At 48.0% G+C, this 9654-nt stretch overlaps 1 long non-coding RNA gene across 1 annotated transcript; it reads left to right on the top strand.

The window, feature by feature from the left end:
- The first annotated feature begins 210 nt into the window (after nucleotides 1-210).
- On the top strand, nucleotides 211-8309 carry LOC138986322 (uncharacterized). The gene is made up of 3 exons (XR_011463154.1): nucleotides 211-412; nucleotides 4171-4299; nucleotides 4887-8309. It is a non-coding gene; the product is annotated as an uncharacterized lncRNA (long non-coding RNA).
- Nucleotides 8310-9654: the final 1345 nt, after the last annotated feature.

Genomic DNA, 9654 nt, shown 5'->3' with positions numbered 1-9654 from the left:
GGAGCCACTTCCAGGCCTTTATTGTTCCATCCATTCCTGCTGAAAGCAAAAAGATCATTTGATTTCCAGGCAAAGAACTCCCTCCAGGGACTCCGAGTTCACTGATTCAGAAGCTCTGAGTACAGCTTGTTCATCTAGCACAAGCCATGTCAGGGTGCCAGCGGGGGAGTCAGGAGGGATTACTGACTCTTGCTGTCATCAGGGGCCAGGGCTGCTGATAAGGCTCCCTGGAGCCTCAGCGTGGGCTGAAGCATTTTCCTGTGCTTTCAGACCAGCAATGTAAATAACAGATAATGGCAGCATCCTGACCTGCGAGAGGCAAGGGAGCCTCACCTCACATCCTTCTGGGGGAGATCTGGGTAATCTGAGCAGGCAGTCAACTGAGACCAGCCAAAGCGAGTGGTAGCCAAAGGTGAGTGACATCTGGATAGGGTGGTGAAGGTAGGAGGTGAAGGATGGTGAAGGTAGGAGGTGATGGATGGGGAAGGTAGGAGGTGAAAGATAGGAAACATAGGAGGTGATGGATGGGGAGGTAGGAGGTGAAGGATGGGGAAGGTAGGAGGTGAAGGATGGGGAAGGTAGGAGGTGAAGGATGGGGAAGGTAGGAGGTGAAGGATGGGGAAGGTAGGAGGTGAAGGATGGGGAAGATAGGAGGTGATGGATGGGGATGGTAGGAGGTGATGGATGGGAAAAGTAGGAGGTGATGGATGGGGAAGGTAGGAGGTGAAGGAAGGGGAAGTTAGGAGGTGAAGGATGGACAAGGTAGGAGGTGATGGACAGAGATGGTAGGAGGTGATGGATGGGGAAGGTAGGAGGTGATGGATGGGGAAGGTAGGAGGTGATGGATGGGGATGGTAGGAGGTGATGGATGGGAAAAGTAGGAGGCGATGGATGGGGAAGGTAGGAGGTAAAGGATGGGGAAGGTAGAAGGTGATGGACAGAGATTGTAGGAGGTGATGGATGGGGAAGATAGTATGTGATGCATGGGGAAGGTAGGAGGTGAAGGATCGGGAAGGTAGGAGGTGATGGATGGGGAAGGTAGGATGTGATGGATGGGGAAAGTAAGAGGTTATGGATGGGGAGGGTAGGATGTGATGGATAGGGAAGGTAGGAGGTTTTGGATGGGGAAGGTAGGAGTTGATGGGAGGCGAAGGTAGGAGGTGATGGATGGGGAAGGAGGGAGGTGAAGGATAGGGAAGGTAGGAGGTGATGGATGGGGAAGGTAGGAGGTGATGGATGGGGAAGGTAGGAGGTGATGGATGGGGAAGGTAGGAGGTGATGGATGGGGAAGGTAGGAGGTGATGGACAGAGAAGGTAGGAGGTGATGGATGGGGAATGTAGGAGGTGATGTATTGGGAAGGTAGGAGGTGAAGGATGGGGAAGGTAGGAGATGAATGATGGGGAAGGTAGAAGGTGATAGACAGGGACGGTAGGAGGTGATGTATGGGGAGGTAGGAGGTGATGGATTGGGAAGGTAGGAGGTGATGGAATGGGAAAGTAGGAGGTTATGGACATAGAAGGTAGGAGGTGAAGGATGGGGAAGGTAGGAGGTTATAAATGGTGTTGGGGGCTCTGGGTCAATGGCAGCAGTGGGGCCGAACTTTATTCCACTAACTGTGGATGCTACATCTTGAAGACTCAGTTCTGGTTGGACTCAATGTGAAGGGCCGGAGAGGAAGCGAAGAGTGCAAGGGGGTTATGAACACACAGCTCTGGGCTCCTTCCACACCTTCTTGGCCTCACCTAGATCCAAGATGTGACTGATTGGAAGTCCTGGGAGGGCTCTCGTCATGTTTCACAGACAGCTCTGACTTCAGGCACGAGCCCACATCCTTCATGCTCTGCCTTGGGCTCCCACAGAGTTGTGGATGTGGCTGGTCCCCACGTGGCACACGTGTAAGAGCAGCTTAGAAAGGTGAGTGTAGTTGTGCCCCTCAGGGCACCTGAGGCAGCAGGGAGCTGATAAGTAAGTGTTGTCCATTTTGATCCCGGAGGCAGGGGCAGTGTTTGGACAATTCTAACAGGTATTCTGTGCGCTGAGGTCCTGGTAGGATTGAGCACCAGCTGCCACAAAAGTGACCCTCATGATGCACTTTCCCTGGACTTCAGTTTTCTTCCGCCATTCACACTTCCTGCTCACTTATATTCTCTGAGATCACAGCTCATATAGAATTTCTGTGCTTAAGTCCTTGGGTCCGACTATGATTTCAGGGCTAGTCCGTTGGAGAGGAAGCCAGGCTGGGTGCTGTCTTTCCCACAGGTGGGCTGACAGGTCAAAAAGGCCAGCCAGGTGATGTGGTCAGATAGGGCATGCGCAGTGAGGCAGCTGAGCTTGTGACGTGGGTGGACATTATGAGAGACAACTCGGGAGCCCTTGCTCACTCTTGTCCCGTGTGCCCGCCTGGGGGCATGAGCTCTCACCCTTCCAATCTCTCTCCTGAGCTCTGGAAATGCACCGAAACATCCATCCAGGCACGTTCATGTCCAGATTGAAGTGTCCTCTTCCAAAGCCCCGTCTCCCCAGGAGCTCCTGATGCTGCTGCTCTCACATTTTTTCAGCCTCATGACGTTGGAGGTCCTTGATGACTCCTCCTCCTCTCCCCCAACTGGTGATGAGCTCTACTTCATAGAGGTCTCTGCAACTCACCCCACTTGCCCCTGTGCCAGTCCAGACCCTCCTCATCTTTCTTGGTGTTTAATAATTATTACAGAACCAGTGTGTCTGCTTAAGGCACCTACCCTGTCTCCAACTTGTCATAATCACTCTATTATAAAAATGTTTTGTTCTTAATCATTGCATCTATCCATTCCACAAATGTTTTTTGATTTCCCATCTTCCAGCAGGAATAAAAGAGACCAAATCTAAACTCCTTGGCTTGGTTTCCTGGAATGTTCACAAGCAGACTCAGATTGATTTCTCTGGAATCGTTTCAGAACCTCACATTGTCCATCACGGTTACATGTGACATCTGGGCCTCCTCAGCCCACTCTTTAATTCAGATCGTTAACCCAGAGTGAGGGAAGGAAGGTGTTTTCTGAACCAGTGCTATTCTTGCTGATGTTGCTCAGTTGCTAAGTCTTGTCCAACTCTTTGCGACCCCATAGACTGCAGCATGCTGGGCTTCCTGTCCTTCACCATCTCCTGGAGTTTGTTTGAACTCATGTCCATTGAGTTAGTGATGCCACCCAATCAGCTCATCTATGCTCAGATGAAACAAAAGCCTTCAGTTCAGTCGCTCAGTGGCAGCCAAATTTGATAGCCATGGGGGAAAAAAGTAACTCAGGCTAGGATGGAGGGTATCAACTCAAAAGAAGGCTGTGGAAGGAAAGCTGAGTGAGATATCCCATGGCTTTCTAGAACAGTCTATCTGATGGCAGCACTCTGGCAGGCAAGGAGGCTTCTCACCTCCCTGAGGAATGCGACGGCTCTGGGCTGTCAAAACCCTCAGGCAGGGCATCAGTGTGGAATACCCACATCTCAATTTTCACTCAATCTGTTCACTTCTGTAGGATCTGGACCCTGGACCATCCCGTAGTCTGTAGGATCTGGACCATCCCACAGTGTGCCCAGCATCTTGTTTGTCTCCCAGGGTCCAGACTCTGGCCACACTGGGTCCTGACTATATTCCTCATGTGGATGAGACTTTGGATCTTTGTTCATGTTCCCCGAGTACCTGGCCACACAGCCTTCCCACTTGTCTTGCACCAGAGTTTCCCAGCTTATGGGATGAGACTCTGGATGAGCCAACCCTACAATGGGGCCAGAAAAGACAGGCCTGGGGTCAAGTAAGAAAAGAGTGGGGTCACTGGTGAGAGGAGGAGCATCTTCCCTGCTGAGACAGCATGTGCAGAGGAAAAGCTGTAGGCTGGGGTTGGGGGATGGGGTTGGCTGGCTGACAGAAGCAGCCAGGAGGAGACAGCAAGAGGATGTGAGTCAAGGTGGGAAGAGTCAAGACTAGAGGTGACTCAAGAGCAGGTCCCATGGCCAAGGTCAGAGCTGGAAGCCAGCTGGTCTGTCCCTGGTCTTGGCCGGGACAGTTTATGATACCTGATTGTCAGATAATCTAGGTGTTATCCATGAGACCGGAGCAGACAGAGCAGCCATTGTGGGAGCAGAAGCTTAAGTCTTGTGGTGACCTAGTTAGTAATGAAGTAACTTCCCTCCTCCAGGCGCTAGGTCCTCTGGGGTCCTGTGGTCAGCAGCTGTTGCTTGATCGTCTACTTTGGGGCTTGCCTTTGGGGCACCACCTCTTCCATATAGGACTCCATTCATCCCATTGTGCACACCCAGCTGAGAAGGTCAGTGATCTCCTACCGTCTGGATGATAGGAACTCCCTGATTCCCCTTCGAAGTCTGCTTTTCCAGCTTTTTTTCTATTTCTATAGTCACCCCATATTAGTTTAATAAATTTCTTTTTGCATGGGGTAGAGTCAATTTCTGTTGCTTGTAGTCAAAGAATCCAAAATGATGCAGGCCCTGTCCCCTTGGATCCTCTGTGGTCTCAAGCATCAGTGTGCCATGCGTTTGAAGCAGGGACTGTGCCTCAGAGAGGCTCTCCACCTGGGAGATGCTCCTGGAGGTGGAGGCTGGACTCTGTTGCACTCTTCTTCCCATGGGTCCCATTCCAAACCTCACCCAGGTGTCCGCTGCTGCTAGTTCACTCCTGCTTTGGGGCCTTTGGGGGAACTCTGTAGTCTTCAGAGCAGTGGTTTCAAGGCTCTGAATTCAGTGATGGAACCTCTGGGGTTATCTCAGGAGAGGTGCTGAGGGACTGATTAAATCTCCACACCTCTCTGCCACCTAATCAGAATTGTTCCTCCTTTATCTGCTTCCTATGTTTTCTGCAAAATATTTATTTGAAATACTGCATTTCCTTGTTTTCCAGGTGGCTCAGTGGTAAAAGAATCTGCCTGCCAATGCAGAAGATGCAGGAGACTTGGGTTTGATCCCTGGGCTGGAAAGATCCCCTGGAGGAGAAAATGGCAACCCACTCCTGTACTCTTGTTGGTGAATCCCATGGATAGAGGCGCTACAGTCCATGGGGTCTCAAAGACTCAGACATGACTGAGCAACTGAACACACACACACATTTCCTTACTAAAAATAAACATTAAAGGTCACTGCTTTTATGGACTCGACTCTTGAGAGATTTCCAAGATGGAAACTCACTGAAAATCTGGTCCTACTTTGTCCTAATCGCGGGCTCTCCCAGCTGATGACTCTCCACTGCAAAAATGCATGTAGGCACGGAAGCTATTTTCCAAAGAATCTAAGCTGAAAGTTCAGTTGAACTGACTCTGTACCACCATGGTGTTTAAGCATGACTCAACCAACGGATAAAGTTAATGGAGTCAAAAAACGTATAAGACTCTTGCCAAGGGTGCCAGTGAAAAGGAGTCCCTTCTGGAAGGACACTCAGAGAAAGCTTGGGACCTGTCCCCGAGGCTGCTGAGTGCTGTGTGTGACCCCAGACAGCTCAGTTGAGTGCCTCTCTCCCACCAATGGCAGCAACACAGCGGGCTGCCCTAATCACGCTGGCTGCAGCAGAAAGGCCCTGGAGTGGGCAGCGTTCTGGAGCAGCCAAGGTGAGGTTTGGGCAGAGACGATGGAGAACAGGGATTTCAGGCACGTGAGATGACAGAGGATCTCAGTGCCTGATTAGACGAAGGGAGGTGGGTGGAGAGTCTGATCTGGAATTGTTGATTCCAGTGATGGGTGAGAGGAGAACAAGTGAACCATTTAGGACCAACAGACTAAAAGAGTGAAAGAGAACAGTAAACCAAAGTTTTCAGGAGTGGATAGCTAAAGGTGCTGATGTCAGCAAGTATGGAGAGGGGTTCCTAAATAGTATCTGCAGACACTACAAATAGTAGACATCGCTTTTCTATTGGTTCCAGACTCTGCATGTGGTTGTCACCTTACATCAACTGTCTTACTCTTGAAAAAAATAACAGCTACCAGACACACAAGATACGGGAGGTGTTGGTCCTATTTACTGATTTATTTATTTTTAAAAGGACCAGGAAACATTCAGGGACTTGCCCAAGGTAGCCTTACTTGTAAGAGGCAGATAGACTTCGAGTTCTGATCTCACTGATGAAAAAATCTAATGCTTTTAGCTATGTGAAGGTGAGCATTTTAGAATTATATAATACAGAAATGGCTTGTCTTGATATACTCTCAAATTAATGAAAACTCCTACTCATCTAAAAGAAAGTTAAAATATAAAAAAATACTAGGCAAACAAGTGGAATTGTCACACAAATTGTAGATAGGATATGTAGAATCTTTTGACAAATTTTATTCTTCTTATAATTGAAAACGGATGAAGTTGCTCAGTCACATCTAACTCTTTCCGACCCCATGGACTATACAGTCCATGGAATTCTCTAGGCCAGAATACTGCCATGGGTAGCCTTTCCCTTTTTCGGGGGATCTTCCCAACCCAGGGATCGAACCCAGGGCTCCCACACTGCAGGCAGATTCCTTACCAGCTGAGCCACAAAGGAAGCCCAAGAATACTGGAGTGGGTAGCTTTATGTTCTTATAGCAGCTTGAGTGGACTGAGATAAGTATCCTGTACCTCTGAGTTGTACAGGTGTTGGTATCAAGCAGGTTTCTGTGTATTCCCTGCTCCGGCTTTATCAGAAGCCATTGGAGGCAGTCAAGCGACGTGCAGTGCAGGTGTGGGGCAAAGCGCTGCCCGGCTGCACTTGGATGAAGCCAACCAGAGCCTACGCGCTGTGCACACAGAGAGGTTGCCACTGTGGTGCCTCGAGCAGGGAAACTTGCCTACCTCCTGTCTGAGAGTCCCTTTGGGGCTCTCGTATCTAACCATGCTGTGCATGTTATCTGGTTCCAATTCTAAAAATGTTGCCTTGCTGATGACTAGAACAAGAGGAGATCCAGTGGGATCTGTAATAGTATGGTAATAGTGTGGTGGCCAGACCCACCCACTGGAATTTGAACAAGAGTGTTAATGAAACAATGCCCTGTCACTGAAACTGCATATCCGTCAGCCACGATGGATACTCACCACGAAGGATACTTCAGTCTGCATTTTCCTCCTCCTACAGAAGCATTTCTTTGGTAGCTTCCCTGATACCTCAGTTGGTAAAGAATCTGCCTGCAGCACAGGAGACCTGGGTCTGATCCCTCTGTCGGGAAGATCCCCTGGAGAAGGAAACGGCAAATCACTCCAGTATTCTTGCCTGGGAAATCCCATGGACAGAGGAGCCTGGAGGACTACAGTCCATGGGGTCACAAGAGATGGACATGACTCAGCGACTAAACCACCACCGCTGCCACCACAGAAGCACTCTGTGACTCTGGGCTGCTTGCCTGGTGCGAGGGAATTGGACCTGCATTTCCTTAGCTGACTTGCACTTGTCCAGTGACAGTGGTGGCGATTTCCTCTGAGTTAACTCCAGGGAATCTTGGAAGCATCTGAGCATCGCTCCTCGGTTCCAGAGACATCCTTCCCTGCCTCCATTGTGTCGAACAGTGATTCTCAAAGTGTGGTTTGCAGACTTTTGGGGGGTTTCCCCAAATCCTTTCAGGGTTCTGTAAGGTCAAGTCTATTTTCCAGATAACACTAGGAAAGTATCCTGTGTTAGAAGATTACAATTAACCCATGTAGATACTGTGCCCTGCAAGAGGGGGAGCAGGACTCCCTGCTCCTTAAGTGTGGGCTGCACAAAGTGATATTCTTCTATAGAGAACAGTGTGGAAAGGGGGAATGAGAGTTACTGGACCATAGAAACATCTGAGAAAGACAACTGCAGCCCAGTGATCAAGGCCAACGTCAGTAGAGGTAAGTCATGTTGATAGTATACACCCTTGATAAGACGTGATGAGAATGGCATTTTATTTATGTAGTCTTCCTCCCCCCCAAATTCATGAACTCACGCTAATCAAGAGAAAACATCAGATCCATTCCAATTAAGGGACATTCCACAAAATATCTGAACAAAGCTCTGCAAAACTGTTGAAATCATCAAAACCAATGAAAGTGAGGAAATGATGCAATGAAGCCTACGGATGCATGAGAACTCAATGAAAGGAGGTATGTTGGGTGAGGCTCTGAAACAACAACAAAATATGAGTAAGAACTAGGAAAATCTGTATGTAGACTGGACTTTAGGTGATAATAATGTTTCACTGTTGGTTCTTTGGATGACACAAATGTACCTTACTAACACAAGATGTTAATAACAAGAGAAAATGGGTGTGAGGTTCTTGAGAACATGTTGTACTGTCTGTGCAGTGTTCCTGCAAATCTAAAAGTATTCTAAAATAAAAATCTTACTTTAAAAAACTCACAAAAACATTTTTTTTTTTGCCTTTTCCACTGTGCTGACATTTCCCCTGATATGTGAGAGCAATGCTGCCAACATCTTGGCAGGAATCTAGGTGACGACATCAAACTGTCGGTGCACCTTGTGTTTTCCATTGCCGCAGTAGTGCAAATGAGGGATTTTATTAAATTCTGACCTTTGAGTGCTTTTCCTTTGAACATTCTGAGCAACAAAATGAGAAGGACACGCCAAGCTCCTCAGTGTACCTAAATACAAGGGCGGGCTGCACTGAAGAAGAGCTCATGTGATCGAGTTGTGACTTTAACAGATCTCTCTCTCTCTTTTTTTTCATGGAATGCCATTTTTACTTGAAAGAATAATTGACAAATTACCATTATTCAGATGTAGGGATTCGACAGTTGCTCAAAAAAGAATGAGGTGAGCCTGTCACTTCAGGGAAAAAAAGTTGACAGTCTTTGTGGCCAATGATAAAACTTAAACAAAAAATTAGAATTTTATATGATGGTCATTAACTCAAATGGTACCCTGAAGCCCCAAACCTTTGTTGATTGGCACATTTACTTGTAGAAATTATTTTGAAGTTCTTAATTTTCTGTGGCTTTCTAACAAGTATTGCATTGGCAAAAAGTAGCATCGCAAGGAAAAATCCAAACTAAACTTTTGGCCAACCCAATAAATATAGCATAATTAATATCTGAATGCATTTTTAAAACTACAATTTACCAATGGAGCGTTTTCTCTTCCTACTGTCCAAATTTGGGTCTCTTTATCTGGGTTTGCTGGGGCTTCCTTGGTGGCTCAGAAGGTAAAGAATCTGTCTGTAATGTGAGACTCAGGTTCAGTCCCTGGGTTGGGAAGATCCCCTGGAGAAGGGAATGGCTACCCACTCCAGTATTCTTGCCTGGAGAATTCTATGGACAGGGGAACCTGGTGGGATATGGTCCATGGGGTTGCAAAAAGCCAGACATGAATGAATGACTAACACTTCCTTTCACTTCCCCTGCATGTGGTGAGTGCTGATCGTAATTTCACTGTAGAGCACAGTGAAGGGACAGTGGCTGTTCAATAGCCCTGGGGATGAGAGTATCGTCCACGTTCTTATTTATCCGAAGGGAGTTTGATTGGCTACCTGGGAAACTGTCGATGGGCCTGGCCATTTGGAGAAAGATGTGGGATTTCCTAAGCAAAGCCTGAGTTGGGGGTCTGTGAAGATCTACTGAGGGGGCACTTTCATCAGAAATGGAGTGAGGTCAGCAGGCAAGGGGGGAAGCTACTGAGCAAGGATGTGGCCTTGGCTGGAGTCTAGCCTCTGCCTGATTCCAAGGGGAGCTCTGG

This window comes from Bos mutus, chromosome 3, assembly GCF_027580195.1.
Source record: "Bos mutus isolate GX-2022 chromosome 3, NWIPB_WYAK_1.1, whole genome shotgun sequence".
NCBI classification, from domain to species: domain Eukaryota; kingdom Metazoa; phylum Chordata; class Mammalia; order Artiodactyla; family Bovidae; genus Bos; species Bos mutus.
The sequence above is the reverse complement of the archived record's forward strand: the minus strand, read 5'-3'. Positions and strand labels throughout refer to the sequence as shown.